This window comes from Palaemon carinicauda, chromosome 24 (genome assembly GCF_036898095.1).
Source record: "Palaemon carinicauda isolate YSFRI2023 chromosome 24, ASM3689809v2, whole genome shotgun sequence".
NCBI lineage: Eukaryota > Metazoa > Arthropoda > Malacostraca > Decapoda > Palaemonidae > Palaemon > Palaemon carinicauda.
The window spans coordinates 93892347-93904846 of NC_090748.1; the positions used below are offsets into that span (position 1 = coordinate 93892347).

The following is a 12500-nucleotide window of genomic DNA, read 5'->3' on the forward strand; positions in this document are numbered from 1 at the left end:
AAAAGTCTAGTAAATATAAGCATTGAGGTGACAGGACTACTTATATTCTAGTTATATTATTATTATTATTATTATTATTATTATTATTATTATTATTATTATTATTATTATTATTATTATTATTACTAGCCAAGCTACAACCCTAGTTGGAAAAGTAAGATGCTATAAGCCCAAGGGCTCTAATAGTGAAAAATAGCCCAGTGAGGAAAGGAAATAAGGAAATAAATAAATGATGAGAATAAATTAACAATATATCATTCTAAAAACAGTAACAGCTTCAAAACAGATATGTCCTATATAAACTATTAACAACGTCAAAAACAGATATGTTATATATAAACTATAAAAACACTCATGTCAGCCTGGTCAATATAAAAACATTTGCTCTAACTTTGAACTATTGAAGTTCTATTGATTCAACTACCCGATTAGGAAGACCATTCTACAACTTGGTAACAGCTGGAATAAAACTTATAGAATACTGTGTAGTATTGAGCCTCATGACGGAGAAGCAATATGAAAAAAAAATCAGGCACAGCTTTAAAGAGATTTGAAAACATAAAGACATACACGACAATCGTAATCTAATTAACTGGAATAAACCTAGAGTGGTTTTCCAGAGCCACTGTCATTATATCATGAATATTTTAAATTCTGTTTTCATCTGCCAGGTTGAAAGTATGAAATTCTCAAGTGAAATGGAACTACGTGGAAAATCTAATCATGAGACCTGTTGGTATTTAAATATTCATAAACATATGACTAAACAAGAGTTCAATCAAGGAACAAAATAGTTAATTTTAATGTATAACGACATTTTGATTCCTCCTGATATTAAATTGCAAGGGTCTATTGATTAGTGATCAGGGATGATTATTCTCCTAATGATATTATCATATGATCTTGTGATGATTTATTTGTTGGTGTTTAATATCAAATACATCTATGAAGTGGTGTTATATTCAGCTGAGGAAAACATCAAGCATATTATTATATGATATGATATTGTCATTTCCCCTCAGTCATATTTTTATTTTCACTAATCTTACTGAATGTTTCAACTTTATATATTATCCTGGTATTTTCTCACCAGATTATAAAGGAAATGTTGATTTTAATGTTGTTATTGTCCTTAAAATATTTCATTTTCCTTGTTTCCTATCCTCACTGGGCTATTTTCCGTGTTGTGACTCCTGCTTTTCTAACTAGGGTTATAGTTTAGAATGTAATAATAATCATAATAGTAACGAGCTATCTTTGAAAAGAATTATGAAATTAAAGATATCATTAAATGATATACGCTGAAGCATATATTGGTTCAATATATGGCAATAAATATACCACCTTGGTCCTATAAAGAAGTCTTCATTTTAGTTTAAGAAGTATATCAAAAACCTAAATCCAATTTTTTTTTTCAACCCGGGAAAAGAAATTTATGATGGTAATAAACCCTCCACTCGAGACCTTGAGAAGAATTTATGGTTTGATAATTTCATGAAAAATTTTACAGAAACACAAACCCATACGTATTAGGTTCATTTTGCAGCAGCAAATAGAATTTCTGATTAGATTTATTCCTAAGTTCATATATGATATTTAAATCTGAATAAATTTGAAAAGACATGCCTCTTTCATCATTAAAGTACGCTTAAACTTAAAAAAAAAAATAACACTAAGTTCAAGCAGGAAAAAAAAAATATTATAAGATTTACAAAATTCCAGGTCATACAGAAAAATCGAAAATGAACGCATGATATTATTACTTATGATCGGTTTACCAATTCGTTAAACAAGAGAAAGATTACAGAGAGGGATGCAAGAGGAAATTAGTTCATCAAGAACGAGTCGTCTTTGCTCTGACACTCTTATTAGTCTGCGTTCGATTTCCTATCAAGTAATGAGATTAATGGATCACTTACCTTGGTCTTCTTTCCCCATGTTACTAGAAGGATTTTTTCATTGACTGGCGATGTTTGTGACTTTTAAAAACAAGGAGAGCTTGTTTGTAGATTTTGTTTACTCTCCTTTTTCTCAAATTTCGAAAATTTATCGAAAGAACAATAAGCATTTAGAATGTTTGGGTTTTTTTTTATATTTTTTACTAACTTCTCAATAAAAAAAGGTGTTGAATAAAAAAGTAAAAGATTGATTACAGAATGTGTTTTTAAGAATATCAGAAACTGTTGGTGGAGGGGCTCTTACTCAAACAGATTTAAGAATATTCTATTCAAATACAATTATTTCTCTTAGATGTGAATATGCTTACACCTCTTCTCCTTTATAATGTATTATGAAAGCTTCAGTATACACACAAACACATATATCTCACATAATTTTTTTGATAAAAACTACAGTGGACCTAAGAAGCTTAATGGAATTGATTATAGCGCACAATCTAAGGGACAGGTGTTCAATCATTGTTCATGGCTGGATTGGTCTTACTGGTAAACATGATTATAACTTCCCGAATGCAATTGCAGAAGTTTGTGCTTCACCTGAGACAGACACAGCCTGGTCAAACAACTCAATCTTGCTCTCACTACTGAACCACTGTATGTCACTTGTATTCACGTCAAACTAATTTTCTCTCTTCATTCCTCACCTTTTCAATTGTTCACCTTGGGCTCGCATAAAAAAAAACTTAAAATCCTCTCTCTTAACAAATGAATAGCAGCATTCTCTTCAGATATTATCTCTTTGTTTTCACCATTTATTCTAAAATATTATACTCATTCGGCTTTCCTTTTGACGTTAGGTATTTTATTTATTTTTTACATTCATTTCCTTGCTATTTTGACAGTCCTTCAAACAGAATAAAGTACATTATCTTATATTACTTTATACGGATCTTCGATTTGTAATGCACATCAAATAATATTTTCCATACACAATTTATCCACATTTTTCTAATTAACTACGTACTTTGTACTAATACATACTAAAACATTACAGCCATTTACTTACTCTTCCCTATTACATTTTCAAAATAACTATTCTTCGTTGAATCATCTCCTTTCCTTGTTTACTCTTAAATGTTTTGCTATGAAATTCACATATTTATAAAAAGAAAAAATGGTAATCAGAAAATAAACAACGATGTTCCTCAATCAAACAATATGCTGGAATAATACGTTTAAGTTTTAGAAAGTTATTGATGATTTTCACTGCTGAAGTTATGCAGCTTAAAGGACTTTATTGCTTCTTGTAACATATCACAGGAAACTTCGAACAGAATCGTTCAAGTAGCTAATGAGAGAGAGAGAGAGAGAGAGAGAGAGAGAGAGAGAGAGAGAGAGAGAGAGAGAGAGAGAGAGAGAGATAATGATTTTAATGAAAGCAATATTAGAAAGACAGTAAAAAGCAGCGAGAGAGAGAGAGAGAGAGAGAGAGAGAGAGAGAGAGAGAGAGAGAGAGAGAGAGAGAGATAATTATTTTAATGAAAGCAATATTAGAAAAACAGTAACAAGCAGCGAGAGAGAGAGAGAGAGAGAGAGAGAGAGAGAGAGAGAGAGAGAGAGATATGTGATAATTATAATGAAGGCAATATTAAGCTCTAGCTATCTTGAGATATTCATAATCATTACGCTGTCAATCAACTTCCTTTTCGCAATTGAGTCATTAATTACCTTCCGGTAGAAAATTAATGTTTCGCCCTCACAGGATAAGAAACATCGATTTCTCCTTTGGTGTTAAATTTTTGGACACGTGATTATAATGTTTCTTTTAATTGATTTAATTTGAATATATATTCAAAGGAAGAATGTCAGAATGTATTTAATGTTAACAAAAAGATTTGGTTAATTTATATGAAAAATAGAATACTTATGCAAAATGAAATTGGATAAGAAATCAGAGGTAATAAAGAGATAAAAATATATCATTTAGAGAAATAAATTCCATCAGAATAAAAGTCTAGTAAATATAAGCATTGAGGTGACAGGCCTACTTATCTTCTACTTATATTATTAATTATTAATTATTATTATTATTATTATTATTATTATTATTATTATTATTATTATTATTATTAGTTATTAATTATTAATTATTAATTATTAATTACTTAGTACTTAGTACTTAGTACTTAGTACTTAGTACTTAATTATCAATTATCAATTATCAATTATCAATTAATAAATAATAAATAATAAATAATAAATAATAATTAATAATTAATAATTAATAATTATTAATTATTAATTATTAATTATTAATTATTAATTATTAATTATTAATTAATAATTAATAATTAATAATTAATAATTAATAATTAATAATTAATAATTATTAATTATTAATTAATAATTAATAATTAATAATTAATAATTAATAATTAATAATTAATAATTATTAATTATTAAGTATTATTTATTATTTATTATCAATTATCAATTATCAATTATCAATTAGTTATTAGTTATTAGTTATTAGTTATTAGTTATTAATTATTAATTATTAATTATCAATTATTATTTATTTATCATTTATCATTTATCATTTATCATTTATCATTTATCATTTATCATTTATTTATTATCTATTATTTATTATTTATTATTTATTATCAATTATCAATTATCAATTATCAATTATCAATTATCTATTATCTATTAGTTATTAGTTATTAGTTATTAGTTATTAGTTATTTATCATTTATCATTTATCATTTATCATTTATTTATTATTTATTATTTATTATTTAATATTTATTATTTATTATTATTATCATTATTATTATTATTATTATTATTATTAATATTATTATTATTATTAGCCAAGCTTGTAAGATGCTATAAGCCCAAGGGCTCCAATAAGGAAAAATAACCCAGTGAAGAAAGGAAATAAGGAAATAAATAAATGATGAGAATAAATTAACAATATATCATTCAAAAGCAGTAACAGGGTCAAAACAGATATGTCCTATATAAACTATTAACAACGTCAAAAACAAATATGTCACATATAAAGTATAAAAACACTCAGGTCAGCCTGGTCAACATAAAAGCATTTGCTCTAACTTTGAACTTTTGAAGTTCTATTGATTCAACTACCCGATTAGGAAGATCATTCCACAACTTGGTAACAGCTGGAATAAAACATATAGAATACTGTGTAGTATTGAGCCTCATGACGGAGAAGCATATGAAAAAAAAATCAGGCACAGCTTTAAAGAGATTTGAAAACATAAAGACATACAAGACAATCGTAATCTAATTAACTGGAATAAACCTAGAGTGGTTTTCCAGAGCCACTGTCATTATATCATGAATATTTTAAATTCTGTTTTCATCTACCAGGTTGAAAGTATGAAACTCTCAAGTGAAATGGAACTTCGTGGAAAATCTAATCATGAGACTTATTGGGATATAAATATTTATAAACATATGACTAAATAAGAGTTCAATCAAGAAACAAAATAGTTAATTTTAATGTATAACGACATTTTGATTCCTCCTGATATTAAATTGCAAGGGTCTATTGATTAGTGATCAGGGATGATTATTCTCCTAATGATATTATCATATGATCTTGTGATGATTTATTTGTTGGTGTTTAATATCAAATACATCTATGAAGTGGTGTTATATTCAGCTGAGGAAAACATCAAGCATATTATTATATGATATGATATTGTCATTTCACCTCTGTCATATTGTTATTTTCACTTATCTTACTGAACGTTTTAACTTTATATATATAATCCTGGTATTTTTCTCACCAGGTTATAGAGGAAATGTTGATTTTAATGTTGTTATTGTCCTTAAAATATTTCATTTTCCTAGTCTCCTATCCTCACTGGGCTATTTTCCGTGTTGTGACTCCTGCTTTTCCATCTAGGGCTATGGCTTAGAATGTAATAATAATCATAATAGTAACGAGCTATCTTTGAAAAGAATTATGAAATTAAAGATATCATTAAATGATATACGCTGAAGCATATATTGGTTCAATATATGGCAATAAATATACCACCTTGGTCCTATAAAGAAGTCTTCATTTTAGTTTAAGAAGTATATCAAAAACCTAAATCCAATTTTTTTTTTCAACCCGGGAAAAGAAATTTATGATGGTAATAAACCCTCCACTCGAGACCTTGAGAAGAATTTATGGTTTGATAATTTCATGAAAAATTTTACAAAAACACAAACCCATACGTATTAGGTTCATTTTGCAGCAGCAAATAGTATTTCTGATTAGATTTATTCCTAAGTTCATATGAGATATTTAAATCTGAATAAATTTGAAAAGACATGCCTCTTTTTATCATTAAATTACGTTTAAACTCAAAAATAAATAACACTAAGTTCATGCAGGAGAAAAAAATATTACAAGATTTACAAAATTCCAGGTCATACAGAAAAATCGAAAATGAACGCATGATATTTTTTATGTTCGGTTTACCAATTTGTTAAACAAGAGAAATATTACAGAGAGGGATGCAAGAGGAAATTAGTTCATCAAGAATGGGTCGTCTTTGCTCTGATACTCTTATTAGTCTGCGTTCGATTTCCTATCAAGTAATGAGATTAATGGATCACTTACCTTGGTCTTCTTTCCCCATGTTACTAGAAGGATTTTTTCATTGACTGGCGATGTTTGTGACTTTTAAAAACAAGGAGAGCTTGTTTGTAGATTTTGTTTACTCTCCTTTTTCTCAAATTTCGAAAATTTATCGAAAGAACAATAAGCATTTAGAATGTTTGGGGTTTTTTTATATTTTTTACTAACTTCTCAATAAAAAAAGTTGTTGAATAATAAAGTAAAAGATTGATTACGGGTGCTTTTAAGAATATCAGAAACTGTTGGTGGAGGGGCTCTTACTCAAACAGATTTAAGAATATTCTATTCCAATACAATTATAATTTCTCTTAGATGTGAATATGCTTACACCTCTTCTCCTTTATAATGTATTATGGAAGCTTCATTATTCACCCACACACACATAATTCACATCAATTTTGTGATGGAAGCTACAGTGGACCTAAGAAGCTTAATGGAATTGATTATAGCGCACAATCTAAGGGACAGGTGTTCAATCATTGTTCATGGCTGGATTGGTCTTACTGGTAAACATGATTATAACTTCCCGAATGCAATTGCAGAAGTTTGTGCTTCACCTGAGAGAGAGAGCCTGGTCAAACAACTCAATCTTGCTTTCACTACTGAACCACTGTATGTCACTTGTATTCACGTCAAACTCATTTTCTCTCTTCTAGTTCCATTTTAGAGGTAAGTTTAGAATTTTTGATTGATAAAAAAAGAAAATAAGTTATATCCAGACATGCTTCTGGGGATATACTGTCCATCAAAAGTGTGGTGGTGAAAGGTCTTAAATGGTTACTCTCTCTGTAAGGATCTTAAAAGGTGTTGGGGCTCATTTTTATTTAGTTTCCAAGTAATATTCGAAGCTAGCATGCCATTTCATGTAAAATAGTAATAAGGGTTCCCATTATATATTCCCTAGTTTTGGCAGAATATAATTATGATACTGCAGTGTCGTCCTCTTTCCCCTTTCAATTTTTCTACACGGGATTTGAAAGTTTAAGAGTACTTTAGTACCTTAGTACTAAAATTTTCAACTAAAGTCCACTAATTTTTTAGAAAAACAGACCAGGTGCAACTAGATCTGGTACTATGGTTTGTTACTACATCAAAGCCTATGTTTTTTATGGTTCTGACGTTATCACCACTCAATCTTATCCCATCTACGTATGGAAACTGTATATATGCTCAAAGCACTGATGTTCACATGGATGTACCCTTACTTCAATAGACAGTATAATCGTGCTCTTATGGGGCCTTTGCTCAAGGAAAAGGCTTAAAAAGTTTTGTATAGAATACTTTTAAATTGCACTATAGGTATTTCTTATTGTAAAAGGTAGACGAAAATAGTTATCGAAATTTCATTATACATTCAAAGGTTGAACGACTGCTTACTCTAGCTATATTGAGATATATTCTAATGAAAATCTACTACACCCAGCCTGCAAGTATTAGTTTTGAAAGGCTTACTTTTTACTCAAGCCTACGCTGGATATGCAGTGAATTCTTTTAAATATTCTTTGTAACACTCAAATTTTCGTTACCACAAAAACATTGTTCTGCTATTCAAGCTGTATTCACACAACCAGACATTGTGCCTATAGGCATGCAGTTAGCCAACGCTCACAAGAATTAATGAATTGCGTTGTCAGAAGTATCAAAACCAGTCATGGTACTACTTTATTAAACTTAGGTTTACTCATTCACTTGGCAGTGAAAAACTAATTTACAAAAGTACTCTACAGAGTTGAGTTGTGGTGCATCCACACTCTACTAGGAAGTTCCCACCGTGCAAAGTTACCAGCTATAATAGGGGTTAATGAAAATAGAATGTACTGTAGAAGCCTTTAGAGAACATGCCATTCCAGCAACCTACTAGTACAAGTTAATTCAGTCAAGGAATGATTACTTGCAGGCACAGTAAACCCAAGTTTAAGGTTTCCTACAAGATATCAGTTTTAATTAGTCCCAAAATTCTTTAAGTTTGTAAGAAATTTGTTCAACCTTAAAAGATCCAAAATTCAGTTTCAATTAAAGGTTAATCTTTTTTTTCAATATTATTTCTATTGAGATTAGAGTCTTTCAGTTTAGGTAAATTAGTCATCCCTATGTAAAAAAAAATATGCAATCCAGATTCATTTCCAAGCTTTATCTTACTGCTCAGTGGCAAATTTCCCCTACACTGGAACGACTTCAATTTGTGCCTATAAAAGACCCACTACATACGGCAATTCAGGATGGGCACAGATTTGCCCCTACTGGTATCACTCTGAAACTAAAAGATCAGCCCAAGGAAGATTGTGGACAGACAGGTGAACATATGACTAGGCCCAGAGACCGGAGGGGCAAGAGTGCAGAAAGTTTGACAATAGACGCCCATCCAGTGCCTCAATAATGGGTACAGGCACTTCTTCCATGATGGTTTGCCCGCTAATTCATCGTCTATTAGGCAATCTACCTCATGACCATCACTGAAAAAATATTGGTAGAGAGTTTGCCCTGCGTGCATTTGCCTCTAGCATGGAAAGGCCGTGGAAACTAGTGTGACCCAGTCCTTTGTATATATAACAACCTTTGGGCTACCAAAGATCCATTAGTCTGTCACGGCAAATTTTAGGCTTTGAAATTTCTGCCACCGGTCAAGTCTAGTTGAAGTACAGACTGCCAGGCACAGCTTGGTTATGGCTAAAGTCCATTAAGCCTGTCTATATGACTAAGCACTGCTAACTGTTTTAGCTGCCTAATGAGCTTACATACAGTTTGATGAACTAGTATTCATGTTAAAAACCAGGGAGTTTTTCATACCAATTTTAATTAACTTTAGCAGCAGTAGCCATGGGCAAACCGCTAGGCAATTCACGTATGAAAAAAGGAACCAGTCACTGTAGATTTAAGGTTTAGTGAATGTCCATACTTCATATGGAAATTGTACTCTGTTCATAAGACACTACAATATATACTACACACATTCCAAACTTCAAAGTTTTCCGTTCAAATCTTCAATAAGCTTTATGGTTTAACCTCATGTCAATCTAGTGATCACCAGCTTTGATATCTTAAATTCAATTTAGGGTCACTACCTATTTTTATTCTCAGCCTACCATATAGTTAAAAGCCAAAGGTTTAGTAGTCGCCCCTGTAGACTTTTTTCCAACTTTTATTTTGGGCTAATGCACCATATGGAAAAGACTTTTCGAAGTGTCATTGGAAAACTTAGTTCACCTTCACTGAAGCCAATCTATATATTAAGCTAGTAACTAAACCCCATATTTCTAGAAAACCTTAAATTTTTAGATATATGATTAAAGTTTGAGATTCATAAAAGTTTGACTTCTTTCATAAGTTTCAAAGTTTTACCATACACAGTATTTGCAATACTCAAAATACTATAAGATTGTGCTTAGCATCTGTGTTACTGTACACTAAGGAGTTATTACCTTCAGTTCCACCCAAACTAGTTACAAAGAAACTTATTGTAAGGACTAACTTACTAAATGCTCCAGTAATCTTTTCAAAGTAAAAAAATCTAAGTTACTAGGAAGTGTTCTAGCCTTCTGATAATGGGATTTAGAGGTAAGCAATTTTACAGCATTATGACAGGTTAAACAGCATTTTATTTTCAATTTGGTTTTACAGAATAGAAAATTTAAGTTTCCATACAAAGGTTTACAGACGAGTTGATTAAAAACAGACTATTTTAGGCCTTTAATCTAAATGCTTTAGTAAAATCTAAGAGCCACACAAAACTTAATAAACTTCTAAGCTATATTAAACTTAAATTCTAATGAATTTAAAGGGTGAATAAATTATGCTTAACTGATTTTTACTACCAACAGCAAATTTTTGAATAACTAAACTTTAAAGTTAAATTCAACTAACTGAACCATTACACATAACTGAACCATTACAAGTTCTAAGCTGAAGTAAAACTCAAAACTTGCTTAAGTTTTGGACAATTCTAGCTAGACTGACATTAAACTCCCAATTTAAGAGGCACTTGTGAAATCTTAAGCATTCCAGTGGTCAATACATAAAAATCAAAATCTTCATCCACTGACAATTAAGATTCTTCTTTAGTTTCCCCTTTGCTGGAACACTATACCGATATCGTTAAAGTTTAAATCTTGAGACTTCCATTTCCTTGTTTTTTGAGACGTCAGAGCCGATAGGTGGGGGCCCTGAAGGTGTGCCCCTAATAAGAGGAATGCGTTTGACAAGCTTATGAAAGGTAGTCTGAAGAACTATTCTTTCTACCTTGTACCTGGAGAACAACCATTCACCACCTGAAAAATATATCAAGAGTAAATTTTCACATTTTAAAAAGTTTCTGATATAAACTCTAAAACTTGTAGATAAAAAGGCAAATTGAAACAAAGTACAGTAATTCATAGTGTAAGCAGCAACAATTAGTTTTAGTGGGTTAGGTGGATGTTTGGTACTTTCCACATTTCGATGGTGAAGATGGCGTGAGGGCATCAAATCTAAGCAGATTAACTAGGAATCTTACAACCAATCTGTATACAAGAAATTTTCCACTTGTAACATTTTCCATGTATTTCAATAGTAGTGACTTCAAAGCTGAACAGTTAACTTGCGAAGAGCGTAGAACACTTCAAATTAGGTAGGTTTCAGTATATTTCAATAGCAGTGACTTCAAAGCTGAACAGTTAACTTGCGAAGAGCGTAAAACACTTCAAATTGGGTAGGTTCCAGAGGTCCCGCCCTCAAGTCAGTTAGCAAGACCAGCACTTTTCACTAAAATCTTACAGCTATTTTAACCTTAAAAATTCTTCATGCAGTTAAGAGTAAATATTTTATATACTATCATTTAATATTAGATGCTTTATTAAGTCCCTACAAAGCTAAAATTACTAGCAGGCTCACTTACCAAGGAATTGTCAGCATCTAGTCACGTAAAGTAAATATTTTACATACTATCATTTAATATTAGATACTTTATGAAGTCCCTACAAGGCTAAAATTACTAGCAGGCTCACTTCCCAAGGAATTGTCAGCATCTAGTCACGTAAAGTAAATATTTTACATACTATCATTTAATATTAGATACTTTATGAAGTACCTACAAGGCTAAAATTACTAGCAGGCTCACTTCCCAAGGAATTTCAGCATCTAGTCACGTAAAGTAAATATTTTACATACTATCACTTAATATTAGATACTTTATGAAGTCCCTACAAAGCTAAAATTACTAGCAGGCTCACTTACCAAGGAATTGTCAGCATCTAGCCACGTACTGGATAAAGGATATTTGTCCAGAAAACTTCTCCAGTGAATAGGGATGTCACATTCTGCTCATTCAACTTCTAAGTTCTTCTGGATTAAATATATTCGTATAACTTCTGTATAGTGAACTAAGGAAATGAAAAATATCTACATTAGTTGTGCTGTATTAAAATTTGTCTTAATTACTTCTATATATTTAGGAAATCTAATAACTAAAAAACTGATGTCTAAAAAAAAACACATATTGAAAGGAAATTACCACCAACATTATTTAAAGGATAAATTACCACCAACACTCTTAAGGAAAATCACCAACTACCACAAAAGTCACTTATGAAAAACTTTAAAAAATAGTGGCTATTTAGGTAATTCGAGCAAGTGTTAATGGCTGCAAACAAGATTAAACTAAACAAGTGTTGAAAGATTGATTTTGAAGTTCCAGAATTAAAGTTTTAAAAACTACCGGTTATAATATATATTTAGTTCTTAGTTACGAAAAACTTCTTAAAAAGTTTTTGTACAAGTAATAGCACTTATATCCGGGGTAGAAAATCTAATATAAAGTTTCTTTGTTGCAATATTACTAAACACTACTTTTTAAAGGTTTAAATATCAAAACTAACCATATCTGGGGTAGAAAGCTAAATATTAAAGTTTCAAAATTAAGAAACCTACTTGCATTAGATCTTAAAGATAAACGTTGCCCCATCTGG

At 30.5% G+C, this 12500-nt stretch overlaps 1 long non-coding RNA gene across 1 annotated transcript in view; it reads right to left on the reverse strand.

Moving 5' to 3' along the window:
• Positions 1-10434: 10434 nt before the first annotated feature.
• LOC137617896 (uncharacterized) overlaps positions 10435-12500 on the reverse strand; it is a 3952-nt gene continuing 1886 nt past the window's right edge. Inside the window, exons 2-3 of the long non-coding RNA XR_011039693.1 lie at positions 11770-11915; positions 10435-10826 (exon numbers count right to left, since the gene is read on the reverse strand). This is a non-coding gene — a long non-coding RNA (uncharacterized lncRNA). The remainder of the gene's footprint in view (positions 10827-11769; positions 11916-12500) is intronic.